An 11,559-nucleotide genomic window follows, 5' to 3' on the forward strand; every position below is an offset into this window, starting at 1 on the left:
GGGACTCACTCACTTCTTTTGTGTGGAAGATAGTGTTGTAGTACTCGAGATCGGTCTTGGTCTCGAGACCGCTATCGATACCACTTTTTGAGGGTCTCGGTCTCGTCTCGGAATCGAAGGCATTTTCACTCGGTCTTGTCTCGGTCTCGGACTGGGCGGACTCGGGATTTTTGATCAAGACCGGTCGAGACCAGGCTCTCACTACTTTGATAAGAGAAAAAAAGAAAAGTGCAGCTGCTGCCTTCCCGGTGTCACACAGCCTTTGCGACACCTTCAGTGACACGCCCCCTGAACACGCAGATTGGATAAAGACGGCTGGAGAAGCCGTGCATATGTTTGGTGTCCCTAGGAAATCGCCATGAAAAATGTCGGCAAACTCTGGCTGGCTTTCTCTCTTATTGCATAAATTCTTCATGGCCATGCATAGGGTTGCCACCCGTCCCGTAAAATACAGAATCGTCCTTAAATTGATAGCCTAATGAAATGTTGAGCAATTTGTCCCGTATTTTTATAAATGCCCCATACACGTCTGTCACACACACATCAACACTGAATAATGAGCCAAATAAAACACAGGAAATGTTAAAGACAGCTAATTTAATCGTGGCCGGACCCGCGTAGCGAGGAGATGACGCGAGGTACAGCAGATAGACCTCCACCTCCCGTGGCTGCGTTTCCTTCTGTGTGACTGTTTACGTGCCTGCCCGCTCCTGTGCCGGGTTGTCTAGTTACACACACGGACGCTGCACACTGCGCGCATCAGGGCACCCGCGTGTTTTAAAGATGTCGGTGCTTATGCTGATGTGGGCATATACCCTACAGCACAGTTTCTCAAATTGGGATACGTGGAGGAACTCCAGGGGGTACGTGAGATTTTTAAAAACTATACAACACATAGATCTGACCGAGCAATCTGACTGGTCAATCAGACATTTAGAATGTGCTCAAATAAGCATGACAGCACGGCTAGCTGTGCTCAAATGAAAAATACCTCATCACTGAAAATATTACTCCGCCTATATCTTATTGCCCGAGTCTGTGTGATTTCCATGGTATCACGGAACGTTTCACTGAAACCCGCATCAAAAGCCACTGTCAACTTTGTTAGTCTGCATAATGGACCGTTTTGTTGTCAATTTTGATTTCTTTGGCGACCTAAGTTTGGATAAATGGCTGAACGAGGAAGACAAGACGAGATAAAGACAGATAAAGCCGAGATACGTGAGAGTGACGAGTGAAGAGCTGGATCAGCTGGAGAGGTCAGGAAATGAAGCCGGTACGGCCGGTCAACGTCTTGGGCCGTCAAATGTCTACAACACTACCTGACAAACACCGGGGAAACAGCTGATGTCTCAGGTGTAAGTAAAGAAGAGCTAAACAAGATCCTCTGTGAATTTTATGGAGCTTTAATTTCTATAATAAAGAGAATGAAATGCACGGACAGTACCTGCCGAGGCAGATTCAGCACCACGGACAGTACCCGCCGAGGCAGATTCAGCACCACGGACAGTAACCACCGAGGCAGATTCAGCACCACGGACAGTACCTGCTGAGGCCGATTCAGCACCACTGACAGTACCCGCAGAGGCCCATTCAGCACCACGGACAGTACCCGCCGAGGCCGATTCAGCACCACGGACAGTACCTGCTGAGGCAGATTCAGCACCACGGACAGTACCTGTAAGATTTTCCATGGAGATGTGCAACTATAACTTTCTTCTTGTTATTAAAGTGTTAATGTTATCAGTTATCAGTTATTAATTCGCCTATTAATCGTTATTCATTTGTTTATTCTTTAGGAGTTGCCTAGGCCATTGATTTAATTAATTTGTCAATTTGTTTGCATCAGTACATTGAAATGAATATTTAATAAATCAACATATCTGAAAACTGTAGTCTTTATTTCAGAGGTAAACTGATAATGGCCTGAAAAGGTGATTAGCAAAAGCCCCTGAAAGGTGGGGTTGAAATTATATAACTCTGTTCAGCCTTCATGCGACTCCATACTGTTGTTACTTTTGCTGCTTAGCCACATTGATCGGAGCTGACACTAAATTGGAGTGACACACCTCCAGCTGTCACGCACCTGTTAGATAAAAAATGACTGAGAAGTCGGCAGAAGTATAACTATCAGTCCATGAAAAAAATTTCAGCGGATATTCTAGTTACTTATCAAAGTCTTAAATGATATTCATCAGAATACTGATGCATGCAAATCCTCTGTCCTGGTATTACTAGATCTCAGTGCTGCATTTGATACAGTTGATCATAATATTCTACTTAGCAGATTGGAAAAGTGGGTGGGACTCACCGGCACTGTGCTACAATGGTTCAAATCTTACTTACAAGATAGGGACTTTTTTGTGTCAGTTGGTAACCATAAATCTGAGCGAACCACGATCACATGTGGGGTTCCTCAAGGGTCCATTCTTGGACCACTTCTATTCAACATCTATATGCTACCCCTAGCCCAGATTATGGAACATCACAACATCTCCTATCATACATATGCCGATGACACACAACTCTATATCTCAGTGTCATCACATGACTACAGTCCCTTACTCTCATTGAGTAACTGTATTCATCAAATCAATGACTGGATGTGCCAGAATTTTCTCCAGCTAAATCCAGAAAAGACAGAAGTATTAATTTTTGGCCCAAAAAATGAAAGGGCAAAGATCAGCGCTCACCTTGGCTCTATGTCACTGACAGCTACAAATCAAGCCAGAAATCTTGGTGTTATCTTTGACTCAGACCTGAACCTCAACAGCCATTTAAAGTTTATCACTAAATCTGCCTATTACCACCTGAAAAACATTGCTAGAATTAAGGGGTTTCTGTCTAAACAAGACATGGAAAAACTTATTCATGCATTCATTTTTAGTAGGTTGGACTATTGCAATGGCATATTTACAGGCCTTAACAAAAAATCAATCAGACAGCTGCAGCTGATCCAGAATGCTGCCGCCAGAGTCCTTACAAACACCAGGAAACTGGACCATATTACACCGGTCATTAAATCGCTACACTGGCTTCCTGTGAGTCAAAGGATAGATTTTAAAATCTTACTGCTGGTCTACAAAGCCCTGAATGGTCGCGGACCAAAATATATGCTTGATCTACTGGTTCCCTACGATGCATCTAGACCCCTTAGGTCATCTGGAACTGGTTTGTTGTGTGTTCCAAGAACAAGAACCAAGCAAGGTGAGGCAGCATTCAGTTACTATGCTCCTCACCTATGGAACAAACTTCCTGTAGATCTGAGGTCTGCGCAATCTGTCAGCTCCTTTAAATCAGGGCTAAAAACACTACTGTTCACTGAAGCGTACTGTTAGATTAAATACTTGCCTAATGTTTTGCCTGTACTTTTTAACTACACACTGTTGATTTATGCCTCCTTCGCACTCCAAGGACTACCTGTTGTACTGCCTGTACTTTTAAACTACGCACTGTTTATTTATGCCTTTTATTTTTCTTACTTTGTTTCTTATCCTGACTGTTTTATTTGGGTTTATTGTTAAATCAGCAGCAAATGTCAGAGATTCCAGGGCTGAGGACTGAGTCCGGGCTGAAATCTCTAATAGGAGAGGTTTCAGAGTCTAAGGAATTAAGAGGTTGGGCTGTCGGCATCCCTGCGGGGGGTGACCGGGAAGTCTGAGTCAGCTACTGCTGTGACTCGACACTGGGGAGCAGGCTGTGAATTCCGATCTAGAAGGGAGACGTCCTGTGATGGATCTTTAGAGTTCATTATGATCTGAATAAGACCAGAGTGTGGAACCTGTGTCCGGCGGGACTGTAAGACTCTGAGTGAAGGACTCAAGAGCAAATAGTGTGATTATTAAGGGCGACATCCCATATAAAAAAAAAAAAACAGACCCGACCAACCAAATTCCTGATGGTTCACAGCCAGGGACAAGAGATTCTAGCTGAAATCTCTGACAGAGCTGGTTTTGAATTTAAACTCAAATTTTGTCTAGTTCACTTTCTGGTGGCAAGGAGTCGCGGGCGTGATATAGGCTATCACGGCCTGGACCCTTGGCCTATTGCCTTTTGGTGGCAAGGAGCCGCAGGGGTGATAAGGCCTGTCACGCCCTGGGCCCTTGGCCGTCTAGCTCAGGCAGTGTACTGAGCCTGTTGTTATTTTACGTTATTTTATATTTTATGTTACTGTATTTTATTATTGCTATCATTCTAAATCTTTATTTCCCTTTTTATTGACTGTTTTTATTGTTTTAATTTGTGTCTTGTTGCTTTTAATGTTTCTGTAAAGCACTTTGAATTACCTTGTGTTGAATTGTGCTATATAAATAAACTTGCCTTGCCTTGCCTTGCCTTGCCTTACAACATGATTGAGCTAGCAAAGCTTTGTGTTGCTATGTGTGGTATTTATTCAGTTATGAAAAGCCCAAGCTGACAAGGACTAGTTAACGTCAGATCTCATGTATTTCCGCTGAAACGGAGAGAATACTAGCAAAAAACTTTCATATTTTGAGAGCAGAATGCCTACAGTATGAATACATTTTGATTATACATTTTATTTTGTTGGTAATAGTTGTATAATCACATTATTACACTCAAGGGTGTGCTTGACCATCATTGTAACTTCACACCCTCTCGTGTAATAATGCTTAAATATATGTTAAAAAATAGCATCCATGCAAGGTTCCTTAAAAATCATTATTTAGCCTAATAAATATTCATTAAAATATAAATGGAAGTTCATAAACGGAATTTTATATTCAGTATTTAATTACATCATCCTTACTTTTTTGCATCTTAGGAAATCTACTTGTGTCTTTTATAAGACCCATGCAAAAACTGAAAGAAGGTGTATCTTATTTAAGATGAAGGTGTATTAATCAATTAAACACTTTACACTCATTATAAGCCATATTCACCTGACAAATCCAGTTTAACATCTTATTTCACGATATAAAAAACAAGCCAAAAAAAGCCTTAATTGCTTGAAATGAGTCAAACTATAGCTGTCAAAGCACCAATATGCTTAAGTTAAAGACCCATGTTCAAGAAACCTTGCTGAAATGTTTTTTTTTTTTTACTTAGTTCATTTAATTTAGACATTATTCCTTTTTCTTTTAATCTTATTTATGAAATAACATATTTATCATTGCTTGTCAGGTCAATGCAGTTTTAAAAAGTATGATGGCGTACTTTTTACAAGAAGTCAAACAACAAATTTCCTTAGATTTGAGATTTGTTTCATTGTGCTGGTTAGAAAACAACAGCATTTTGTTTTTGTTGCTGTTGCATTTGTTTAAAAGCAAACTTAGTTTAAAAGAGATACCTGTCATTTTGTTCGATTTTGTTAGGATTTTTCTTTAAGATATATGGTCTTGGTCTCGTCTCGGTCTCGATCTCCAAATGTCTTGGTCTTGTCTCGGTCTTGACCTCCAAATGTCTTGGTCTTGTCTTGGTCTCGGTACTCTCTAGTCTTGGTAATGTCTTGGTCTCGGTTGGTGCGGTCTTGACTACAACATTAGTGGAAGAAGTCTTGAGTTGTACGTGAAAAGGCCTGAAAGTTGGCCTTGCTCAAGTAAAGGGTGACATAGATATCTATCTGTAATACTTTTATGCCTCTGCACCAGCCAATGCCTTGGGTGGGGATTTTGGAGATCAAAGGTCAGGGTCACTGTGACCTCTCGTCCATCCCAGTCACATAAACGCGATATCTCAGGAATACCCTTCTACAAATGTGGAACAAATGTTCACTTGGATTCAAAGATGAACCAGTGAGATTTTGATGGTCAGAGGGCAAAGGTCAAGGTCACTGTGACCTGACAAACCACATTTCTGGACATAAGTCAATAATTCATATGCTAATTATGACTATTTATAATTATAATTATGACTATTATAAATGATCAAATTCACAGTGACTTCATAATGATCTGCAAAACCACTGTTCTGGCCATTTTTCAACACCATGGCCCATCATTTTCATTTGATTTCCTCTCCTTGAATGACAACCAGGACAGTCCAATTATCCTGGTAATCTGCCACAAGGTTATTGGTTTTGTAGAAATTGGGCATCAGGTCATTATCTTTGCACCATGTCACCAAGTTCTCCATCAGACCTCTGTACTCCTCTTTAACAATACACTACGTGAAGACAGCATGTTTCTCACTGGAAATTGTTAACTGAAATCATACATGTCAATAGTGAAAACTTCCATTTCGCCAAACAAACAAACCAAAAAAATACCGCTTATTAAATTCTTTCAAAGTCTTTAGTACAAATATAACACAGGAATACTAGTTATTCCTGAAACCCTCACCTGGATGGTGAGGACTGAGGAACATCATATTGGGTGTCAGGATGTTCCTGCAAATCCATCTTCTACCAATTGTCCAGGGCTGAAATGCGGAGATAGTAGGCTGAGGAAGTCAGTCCAGACATTTCTTTACCCGGTCACATCCTCCAGTTCCTCATGGGGATCCCAAGGCATTCCCAGGCAAGTTGGGATATATGATTCTCCCAGAGTGTCCTGGGTCTGCCCTGGGTCTACTCCCAGTTGATTGTGCCTGAAACACTTCGACAGAGAGGCGCCCAGGAGGCATCCGGAACTAGATGCCCGAACCAGATCAGTCACTTTCTATCAATTTGCAAGAGCAGTGGCTGCGCTCTGAGCTCCTCACCCTCTCCATGTGGGTGTGCCCAGCCACCCAGCAGAGGAAACTCATTTCCATCACTTGTGTCTGCACATTCTTTCGGTCACTTGTAACACAGGTAATAATTCCAAATCTCACGGTATTTCTTCTTCATCCTGCGGGATGGTCACCTGGGCCAGTGGCCCAATCATCCTTTGTTTTTGCTGGTGACATCATGTGGTCACGTGGGTCGGCGCGGCCAATCGCGTGTGGTTATTAAGCTGCCTTAGCTCAGTCTCGGACAGAGCAGTGGGGAGGCTGCATGAGAGATGGGCTACAGGTGGGTTTAAACCATTTTTGCCACTTTTTCCTATTCAGTTACGATCTACGTTACACCATGCATGTGTATTAACTTGTAGGAGCCCTTTGCCGTGCCCGGACTGTTTTGAGACGGAACGAGCGAGTATTATAGCGAACACGTGGACTGGTGAGTAATTATGTTTGAAATTGTTTGTAGCCGCTAGCGTTAGCTTAGCGACGCCATTCATTCTGATGGACGCGGTTAGCGCTTGTGTATGAAATTGGTTGTAGCTGCTAGCATTAGCTTAAGGACGCCGTCTGTTCTAATTGAAGTGGTTAGCGCTTGGGGTTGACATTGTTTGTAGCCGCTAGCGTTAGCCCGGTGGCGCCATTCTTTCCAATAGATGTGGTTAGCGCTCTTATTTACCTGTCTGCTTTTCTAAGATCCAATGAATGAATTCAATGAATGACTTTGGTTGTATTTATCATGTTTGGTAATCATGTTTGTTGAATAACATTGCAAATGTTATTTGTGACCCATGAACAATATGATACTGTTAAACTATGAACTTTTAGCAATTTACTATAGCGCAACTAGTGCTATGTATGAACTAGTACTGCTGTATGGATTGTGTGCACACTGGATTGATTTATTTTGATTTATTTTGATTTATTTTGATTTTGATGATATTGTAATTTATGGGAACTGTGGTCCTGTTCTTCAGGCCAGGTTTATTGATGATGATGATGATGATGACGATGGCGAGCTAATGGACCAGGCATAGAGCCTATGGACTGGCAGACCTGCTGAAGAGTCGCACCCCTCCTGCCAGGCTGGTAAAGGGCTCCCTGTAGCCCACAAAACACACCCTCTCCCCACTCGCTTTGCCCATTTACCCACAGCCACACATATACATTCCCCTTCAGCAACATTGTTCACTAAATGGACTATAACCCAGACGTGGGTTTACATGAACTGTGGGTGGGTCACTGGGGCTAGAGCGTATCCTGGTCTTCTGATCACTAGCCATTACAATGCTTTAACTGTGTCATATCACATAGACATGATTAGCTATTACCACAGTGTTTTTCTTAGTCTTTGTAGTTTTTGCCTCAAATTTATTTGACACAGTTGCTACCAAAGTTCATAACCATCACTGAAGCTTTGAAGAAAGATCAGTGTGTAACTTGAAAACTCTGCCTTCTGGCTCAACTCCCTCTTCACCACAGTGGTCTGGTACAACAAACGCATGACTCCTGCCACCACTGCCCTGATCCGCCTTTTGATCTCCTGCTTCATTTTACCCTCAAACGTGAACAGGACCCAAAGATTCTAGGACTACTCCATTTGAGGCAGTAACTCAATCCCAGCTCTGGGGGGACAAACCACCAAGTCTGAGGCCATCAGAGAACCATGGCCTCAAGACCAAATGGCTCACAGCAGCCAAACTAGCACCCCGCACTCCTGAAGCTCCTTTTCAGCAGCTGGGTTAAAGGTTTCCCAGAGAGGCTGAGCAGAGTGATAACACGATAGCTGATGCACACTCTCCTGCCTCCATTTTAAAAATGACCACAACCCTGTCACTCTACAGTGAACTACAAGATTTTGGTGATGATCAATATGATGTATTTTCACCATTAGAGGTTTTTGTATGTTAGTCATAACTGTACTGAGCTACTATCACAAGTTCATGAACCGACAGGAAATTCAGACATCTACAACTTCTCAAACAGGCTGCTATAGATACACACGGAGCTAGACAGGAACACCCACAAATGTCACATCCGGTTTTAGCCTGGGTGGAAAACAAAGCCTTAGCGACCATTGAAAACAATGAGCGGACAATGGTTAAGAGCTGCTGTGTGACGTTTTGCACATCGAATTTCGCAAAAAATCCGGAATTAAAGTTCATACGTTTGCCAAATATCAACACAGAGCCCTTCAGAGGGACAAAGTGGTTGCACGCCATCCGCCGAGAGGATAAATCTGGCTGTCTGTGGAACCCTTTCCACACCACATGTTTGGGTCTGCGGACTCCACTTTATTGCCGATAAATTTGTAAACTGCAAAAATGCATTTTGCTTCTTGTACCTGTATGAGTGACAAATAGAACCTTACTGATGCTCTTGATTATTGATAGGTTATTGTTACGTGCGCTTATGCAAAGTGCTGTTTAAGGTGTAGCTTTAGCTTAGCTTTCCTCATTCACAACACGGTTGTAGAACAGAACGTAACAATGATAACTTCCTTTATTTAACCAGTAAAACTAACTGAGACATGAGTCTTAGAAGAAAAAACTGACTAAGAGGTGGTTATTGGCAAGCATCTGTATTGGTCAGCTCATGTGTCAAAACAACTACCTGTAATTCACTCAAATGAGCTCCATAAACATGATTAATTCATTACTGGCTCTTGCTGTTTGATATTAAGGTAAGTATAATTGAACATAGCTGTAGAAAATGTAATAGTGTCTCTTACCAGGCGACTCAATCAGATAGTTGTAGATATCTCCGTACGCGACCGGAGGCCATTGCGTTGGATCATCTGTCCGCTCCTTCACAAGAAACGGACAACAATCGATTCCGATTTTGGTCAACTTTGACAGGTAGCGTTCTTTGTCGGCTGGCAATAAAGAATCAATGTAAGCCATTGATATTGATTTGAAAATCTCTATCTTATTAGAAAATTGGATTCAAAAATCACACTGAATGCATGGGAATCACTGAGAGCAAACCAATGTTTTCCACCCAGGTGACTCCGCCCCCCAGCTATGACGCGCTGATGACACGACGCCGTGTGTATCTATAATGTTTCATTCACTATTTCATTTGTCGGACAGCCAAACCCAGAAAACAATACAAAAAATCAAACGTCGAATGTTATGGAGTCTGCTGGTTTGAAGTGAAAAAATTCTTCAGCATTGGTGGAGGTTTGTGCACGACTGGGTGGTCATCCAGTTTTGATGATGTGTTTCATTGAATTTTAACAGTAATTTCTGTCTCTAATCCAAATGTAATGATTGGGACATTAGTGTTAAGGGCAATGACTGTTTTGACCCAGAAGCAGAACGTGGACCAGTAGGCAGAGTAGATGAAGGTTTATCTTAAGGTAATGAGGAATAATGGCTGTGGTGATGAAGAAGAGACAGGTTGGCGGATGGCGGGCAGACCACGGCTTGCTGGAGGTGAGCGGAGAGCTGGCTAGTTGAAGGAGATGTGGACCTGGAGCACAGGAGATAGCAATTAGTTCAAAAACCTAACGCGAAAAGTCTCACTAGAACAAACACTTTGAAGGCCGGAATGTATGTTACCACACTGGTAGACTGGATAATCTGGCGAGGAGTGACTGGAGAGCTGGCGTTGAAATACTGCACACTGATGGGATGATGAGAAGCAGGTGAGCTGGCTGGAGCCATCAGGAGTGGTGGATGGAACTGTTGAGAGCCCAAGTGGATAGCCATGCCCAAAGACACACAAATAACAGGAGGAGAGAGAAAACACAGGAAACATTAGGAGGGGGAAAACATGAGCAACACAAGGGAAACAATGGGGAAAAAAAACCTGGGGCCTGTACCAAAAAAGATGGATTAACATACCCAGGGTTTCTCTTAGTTATCTGGCTTCACTTAACCAGACATCTGCAATCCGGATTTTCGGTCCCATGAAGCCGCTTATCAACTCGTTAATTCAACCCAGGCTTTTCCAATCTAGATCTGTGCGCGCTCACATAAAAAGGGCGGAGTTTGCTGCATACGACCAATCGCAGACAAGGAAAAATCCACCTGAGCTGCATACTTTACAACGAAGGAGCAGACAATAATCTTGAATAAATACAAAGACTATAAATCCATCATCCAGGCAAAAAGCAACACAGCTGAAGCTGCCAAGAGCCGCAAGGAATGCTGGCAAAAAATCGCCGACTGTGCCAATGCGCAAATTAGTTGGATTATAATCTGACTTCCACACCATGACGGCTCGAGTAGATCGGACTACAGTAACATTTGTGTGTTCAGTAAATGAATGTGTCTCACACTCAGCCGTACACTCCTGCAGAGGAACTGGCCCTCTCTCACAGTGAGGGGCGACCCTCGCAGGGCCGCTGCCCTCAGTTTGAGTTTCGTCAGAATCGTCACTTTGATTCAACTGATCTTGATATTTCATTTTATGAACCTTCTGACCCTTCATGTTTATTCTGCTGGTTAAAATATTATTTCACTGTCTCTTAAAGACTGTAAAGCATTTGGCATCAACTCTCATGGACTTTTCAGGGCAGACACCCTAAATACTAAATATGAGCAAACTAATGGAAATCTAAAGGAGCCCAGAGGCTGGCGTGTATTTTATCAGACTTTTATTTAACCCTCTGAATTAAATTCCCCTCATTTATTTCCAAAAATATTTTTTAAAAATCATTACATCAGTCTACAAGATCAGTTTTTGGTTGGACAGTGTAGAGTCATGAGTTAAAAAAACCAACAACAAACAAACAAGAAGAATTCCTTCTTCCTCTTCAAATTTGAAAAAAAGTGAGAGAAAAACAAACAGTATTAAAATAAGAACTCTAAGTAAAATGTATTAATTTTATAAAAGAAGGAGAAGAAAGGGGAAAAAATGCTCAGCCTAACTTGGAAAAAAGGAGCACAAGTT

This window comes from Myripristis murdjan, chromosome 14 (genome assembly GCF_902150065.1).
Source record: "Myripristis murdjan chromosome 14, fMyrMur1.1, whole genome shotgun sequence".
Taxonomy (NCBI): Eukaryota; Metazoa; Chordata; class Actinopteri; order Holocentriformes; family Holocentridae; genus Myripristis; species Myripristis murdjan.